The sequence below is a fragment of the Rutidosis leptorrhynchoides genome, chromosome 5, assembly GCF_046630445.1.
Source record: "Rutidosis leptorrhynchoides isolate AG116_Rl617_1_P2 chromosome 5, CSIRO_AGI_Rlap_v1, whole genome shotgun sequence".
NCBI lineage: Eukaryota > Viridiplantae > Streptophyta > Magnoliopsida > Asterales > Asteraceae > Rutidosis > Rutidosis leptorrhynchoides.
The window spans coordinates 421,892,651-421,899,653 of NC_092337.1; the positions used below are offsets into that span (position 1 = coordinate 421,892,651).

Consider the following 7,003-nt stretch of genomic DNA (forward strand, 5'->3'; position numbering starts at 1 on the left):
TATTATTATTATTATTTTTATTATTATTTTTTATTTATCTTTGTATGTTTTAATTTATTTTTTAATTTCTATTTTCTAGTTTTTTTAAAAAAAAAAAAAAAAGAGTCTTTTTTTTAGCCGGAGGTCCTCACGGAAGCAATCTCTCTACCCTGGAGTAGAGAGGGGGATGAATTTCCTTTACCGTGGGTGGAGAATTCTCTCGACTCGTGGTAACAGAAACGACTTCTCTTCTAGTTTAGGGTAGAGGAAGGATTGTCTACACCTTACCTCCCCCATACCTCGCAGGCGCGGGATTGGGTATTGTTGTTGTTGTTGTTGTTGTTGTTGTTGTTGTTGTTGTTTCACGCGTACGTATTTGTATACCCGTGTTTGTTTCTCCTTTTGTATGACACTTGTAACTGAATGTAGCAATTTCGACCCATTTACTTATGAATGAGTTGATTCAGGGTATCATGATATCTCTTAAATAAGAGACACAGGTCAAGTGGGTCAAGACTCGCGCAAATTGTACTTTAATGCACGAGACTTGCATACTCATTAAGGAAATAAGTTACCCATTTTGACCCGTTACCCATTTTAAAGCATATCTTGGAATCATTTTTTTGGCCTGACACCAACCTCAGTTTGCAGGAAAATCAGAAGAACAGGAAACAAAGCAAACACCAATTGTAGCCAATTTAGGAAAGCCGAAACCAACTACTCCTAGACGAAAGGTTTGCCAAAGATCGGTAACCCCTAATGGGAGGTCAATCAGTTTGTTTTCTGATAATAATAAGAACATAAAAACCGCTTCGATCCAATTTATCAGCATTGTCAACAAGACTACTGTTACGGACCTCCCCAAAAGGCCGTTGGGTGAAAGAGACATTCATTTCGATTTGATTGGTTCAAATCGACCAAAAAGCATGCAGGGAACGAATTCTTCATCAAGAACCACACATCAAACTAAAGGGATAGCACAAATTCCTGGGTTTTCAGACGAAACACCACCAAATCTACGGACCGATCGATCCAATTCGGCATCAAGAGGACGACCCTTTACGAGAGGAAGAAGGCAGTCGTGTTCACCGAGTGTTACTAGAGGTCGAAAAATGGCACCTGCTAATGAAGAAAGTAGTAGTAGGATGTTTCAAGGTGGAAATGGAGGTCAGTTTCTTGTAAGCAAAATGGTTGATAAAATGATGAATGCTAGAAAATTGAACATTGAAGAGAAGAAACTTAACGGTTCGATCAACGAGGGATTTGGTTATGGAAGGACTGTGTATAAGGGTTCATTAGATATGGTATATATTCATTTCATTCATCAATCATTTCAACTAGTCAATGGCAGAGAAAATTTTGACTTTTCGATTTGACCTTGTTTGTTTTATGATTTACAGGAAAGTAAGAGAGATTCGGTTCACTGTCGTGCAGTTGGATCATTACCGGGAAGGCAATCAACGTCAACGACCTGTTCAAGGTCAAATGGAGGAAGTTATCGAGCACTATAAGATATGTTAATAGAGTTCAAGAACTTGTATATTACAGTTGATCTTTAAATTTGTAAACAGATCCACATTATATATTTATTATAGATATAGATTTTACCTCAAGTGATTAAACCATCAAAGCAAGATAACTTGCTTACTGTATATGTACCCCACAGATGAATCATGTACATCGGATTATTGATCTGTTCACTGAATAGTTTCTTCAACTAAGTTAATTCAAGCTTTCTTAACACTCCAAGCCTAACATCATAGATTGATTATACCATATTATACCATATCTATGATGTTCATGATTCTTGGTATCTTAATATATGCAATTATGAACCCATGTTTATAAATATATTAGGCGAAATGAACCAATGCTTACTGTTGGATGATAATAACAATCAAGAGGGACTGGGCTGGTGGGTTCCGGTCAATGGGTTGATATTACCCACCCGATCACAACCTGATTACATAAAACGGGTGAGGATTCAACCCTAACCCAGCAAGACCTGTGTGATCCATTTAGGTAAATGGGTCAAACAAGTAGGCGGGTTGATGACTTAGTGTCGGGTTGGCGGATGAAATGGGTCAACTGTATAAATTCATGTCTTTTTTTCTTTCTTTCCAGAACTCCACTTGATTTCATATCCATCAAAACATAAGTCTTCGATAATCAAAGTGCCAAACATGTACAAAACAATCTCAAGTTGACAGTCGACCCGTTAGCTGATATGTTAAATGGATGGCTGGTTTCTGGTTGACGGGTTTCAATCACCCTGACCCATGTATTTGGCGTCGCTTTCACCCCTAGGTAAATGCATACCAACACTCTTTTTTTATTATATAATTCGTATATCTAACCGTAAAAGGAGGTAGTTAGCATTATTGAGGAGATGTTAGCATATGATTGGCAAATGTTCATCACAAGTTTCACCTTTTTGGGTAACTGAATACGGAAACTTATTATACTGAAACAACCTTAATAACAAAAAATGCAGTATATTGGTATCATATTTAAGTACTAAATCCATACAACCATTCTAGCTTGCTTCCAATATAACAAATCAACTCCCTGATACACGAATCATCTTCTTCAAATTACAGATCTGTACAGCTTATTGTTTCTTGAACGTTAATTTGAGCTTTCTTCATACTCCAAGCACTTAACTCGGTGATCACCACACTTTGTGTTCCATTGTTAAATGCGTACAACCGAGCTTCTTCACCAATGGCCAACGCCGGGTAAACTCTAGCAGTAATGCAAGTCTTTCCTTCTCCACCAAAGCTTTCAACGATTGAGTGATCAACCTGCAAGGATCCCATTATCAAGTACGTTATACGTCAATTTTAACTAGAGGTGGCAATTTTGATTGCTTATTATAGTTTCAATTAGGGTTGTATCTTATATCAAGCGCGAAAATGAAACATTTAACAATCTTTTTAAAAGTGGACAAAAGCAGTTTGTGGATCAATCTGGCTAGTGTTACTTACCAACGTTCTGAGTGAAATCTCATCTTCTCGAGGATCTATATCAACAAATGCTCCGTATGTGGTTTTAACGAGCCCGTTCCTTGTTGATGACCTGAAATTAGATTTTGGGCTTTTTTTAGCGGGTTTACATTTGAATATGTTTGAGATAATTGATTTAATTAAAACCAACCTTCTTTGATCACTGCACATCAACACATTATATCGTCCATTACTTCTATAAACGCGAAAGAAGACTGCAGTTTGTTCAGTCAAGTCACTAGACGCCAAAACTAACAGCCCAAACGGCCCGAATTTGCCTTTGTTTGATGCATTGTTTCCACTGTAGATAAGTTGTGGATCACTCCAACTTAGGTCCAGTTCTTCAGCGTCTTCTAAGTTACTTATTCTAAATGAAATCTTCACATCCACCTATCGTATAAGAACACGACATTATCAGTCCAAACGAATTTGAAACAGAAACAGCAACCTGTAACGACCCGATTACTTACCTGACTAGCAGTTACACCCAAAACTTCTTGTATTGATCCACTTTCAAGTTTCTTATTTTGGAAACTAACTTCGTTCTCGTGTAACATTTCAATTTCTTCAATAGGCTATTGTATAAGCTGCTTTTGGTTTTTATCAAGCCAAATACTTCTTGGAAATGACTGCATGTTATTTTCCAAGTGAATTTTTATATTATAGAAAATTAGAAAATCAACACTTACAAGTAATACGTGCAAATTAAATTAATAATCTTACATGAAGCCCGGACCATCCTTTAGCAACATCATCTGCTTCCGAATCAGCCTCCTTTACCCAAGCCATCAAGATCCGTCTGTTCTTGACCGGGTCAAAGAATGATTTGGAAGCATAATAGCTTCCATAATCATATCTTAAAGAACCTAAATTCAATTCATTTTGAGGAACATAGTTTTCTTTTGCAGGATTATAGTCCCCAATAATGTAGTAGTCACTCCAATAATCTAATAAACCCACCTTCAACACGTGCTTTACTCTACCATTTATAACTGAAGTATCAACCCCTTTTGTACTATCAACCCAAACAGGAAAGAAATCAGGACATTCCCATACCCCTGTGTCTGCAACCTGATGAAGTGGCGAATCGTATTTAATCCAATTAACAAAGTCTTCAGATTGGTAAAGGAACGCGATTCCCGTCTTATTTTTCTTACTTCCAACAACTATCCTCCATTTTCCATCTTCTGCAAGCCACGCAGTTGTTGGGTCTCTGAAGTCACCCTTTTCAATCCCATCGGGCAGATTAATGACCGGATTGCCACTGTACTTGACCCATTCTCTAAGATATGGGTCAGATAAGTTTGCTGGGACTGCTAAGTTTTGGACTTGACGGTTTTCAGAGTCGATTCCTGTGTACAGGATAACAGGCTTGTTTCCGGGGAGGATTGTGGTGGAACCAGACCAGCAACTGTTGATGTCGAATGGATCGGTTGGGGAGATGGCGAGGTCTAGTGGGGTCCAGTTTATTAGGTCATGTGAAACAGAATGTGCCCAGTATATTTTATCAGAAAAGAGTGGGCCAAATGGGTTGTATTGAAAGAAGAGGTGGTATACTCCATTGTAGTACATTGGTCCTGGATGAATGTATATGGTCTCTTATTAGCCATTACGGTTTAATGTTGTATTATCACAATAAGCAGAGTTTAGAAAGAAATATTTTTACTGAGTCAACTCAGTCCGACCCAGACCATTTAGACACCTGCAAACTACCAAGTAATCACAGTTTTTTTTATCCAAAAAAAAAAAAAAAAAAATCACAGTTCTGATCCGATGCTACCTTGCCCATTTTGACATCTATTAAACCACCTACATTATAAACTACTTCGTAAAATACACGGAATTAATTAGTAAAATAAGCAATCTGCACAGTACTACATTGCAAAAACTGTATAATTTATTTAAAAAAAACAGAAAGTAGTGAAAGAAGTTATGGTTACCAATAGGATCTGCAGCCAATGAATGAAGCACCAATTATGAAAAATGCACCATGTTCATCGTCACACAATCAATGATTCAATGAAACCAAAAGCCAATATTTAGAAGAAAGTCAAAAGTCAAAAAAAGTCTAAAGAAAGGAGGAAAATGTAAGTAACAAACTAACCGTTCATCCAGTTTTGAGTAGGCTGGAAGTGAAAAGCGGACCGATAAGGCTGTTCAGACGTGGATCGGACATGGTTGAACTGAAGAACCAAATATATTGCCAAAAATATACCAACAGTTTTCCTCATCACTAATTACTTACCAAATGTTAATTAAGTTTGTTGGTGTGGAAAGATTAAGATCAGAGGATTTATTTATAATAGTAAATAATATATATTTAATAAAAGGTGGTTTCCCTCTTTAGTCAAGTTAATATCGTATAATATTGTTTGAAACATGATGAACTAGATCTACAATCATCATCATGTATTGTGTACTCCGCATGTGCATGCATGTATAGAATTAATAAAATAATATAGATTTTATTAAATAAATAAAAATGTAAATATCAGGGTATTTTAAATGAATTTTACTCAAATTTTTGGTTTCTTGGCGCAATGTATAGATCCTTAGATTACTTTAGAAATTAGTGTCTAATGTCTTTTATGCAAATTTCACTATCGTTTTAAGCTTATTAATCACCAAATGTAAATGTTATACAGTAATGTGTATCTTACCTTAAGAAAATACAGAACTATCAACACATGATAACATGGATGCCTTTGTATTTATTACCATATTTTTATTAACAAGTTGCAAATGATGCCTTTAAATATACAATTACAATGTAACTGTCACGGATAACCCTGTTCAGAAATAACCTTACTCAGTTACTTTACAACCTAGTTTTTTCCATCATGTTTTTCTGTTAAGCGATTACTGATTGTTAAGTTATAAGATGAAACTTTTACTTAGGATTTGTGTCCTAGGCTATTCGAAGAAAGAAAATTTAAACACTTTCGGTTAGGAAACCGAGACTAGGTCATTTGAGACTAACGAATCATAGGATATGTAAGTTATCCGGTTAATGTGGTCATCATCATAAATTTAACGAAATAAATAAACGGACTTAAATTATTCGAGGACTAAAATGTACATATTTATAAATAATAAAAACTATATATATATATATATATATATATACATATATATATATATATATATATATATATATATATAGTGGACCAATCCATGGATAAGCACTAAATGGGGTACAAACTGGATAAGTGAATATGAGCCTCACATTTTAGAAATCCTAATTTTATATTAAAAAACGCGGAAGGGTATTTTGGTCATTTTTATAATTTATTTTTCCATAGCTTTTTTCACTGTAATAAAAGAAATGAAAATAAAAGACTCCATTCATACACTATCACTATCACGTTCATCATCGTCATTTATCAAAATTCATACTTTCAAAAGATGATTCCTACAACAAATTGGAGTTACATTCATGATCTTAATACTAATCCTAAACTACGTTCATCGTCAATTTCGATTTACATCAACAAATTTGAAGGGTTTGATCTCGAGTTCATGTTTCATTCGAAAACTTCACAAATCGAGGAATCTCAGGATGAAATGAGCATAGATCTGTGTGACGATCGCTCCAAATCCATATGGACGAACACGTCATTCATTGATTTCATTGCGAGGTATTTGACCTCTATATGATACGTTTTGTAAACATTGCATTCTTTTGAAAAGGCATACCATAAATGAATATTTAATTCCAAGGTTTTAGACATCTGATGATTTCTACATATATACAATCACCGTAAATAATAGTTTACAATAATACTTCCGTTGACAATGCAGTCAAAATGGATACATGATGATGGTTTTGTGAATGCAACGTTTTCTTGAATAAAGCATGCAAGACTCCATGCACATAGCTTGTATCACATATAAGCAAACAGCGGAAGACTTCTAGGGAACCTGAGAATAAACATGCTAACAAGTGTCAACACAAAGGTTGGTGAGTTCATAGTTTTAGTGTTTCGCATAATCTGTATATAAAAGTGGATCACAAGATT

General features: G+C 35.3%; 1 pseudogene; it reads right to left on the reverse strand.

Annotated features, from left to right (window-relative positions):
- Window positions 1-2,573: 2,573 nt before the first annotated feature.
- Window positions 2,574-4,561, reverse strand: LOC139850009 (fructan 6-exohydrolase-like; annotated as a pseudogene).
- Window positions 4,562-7,003: the final 2,442 nt, after the last annotated feature.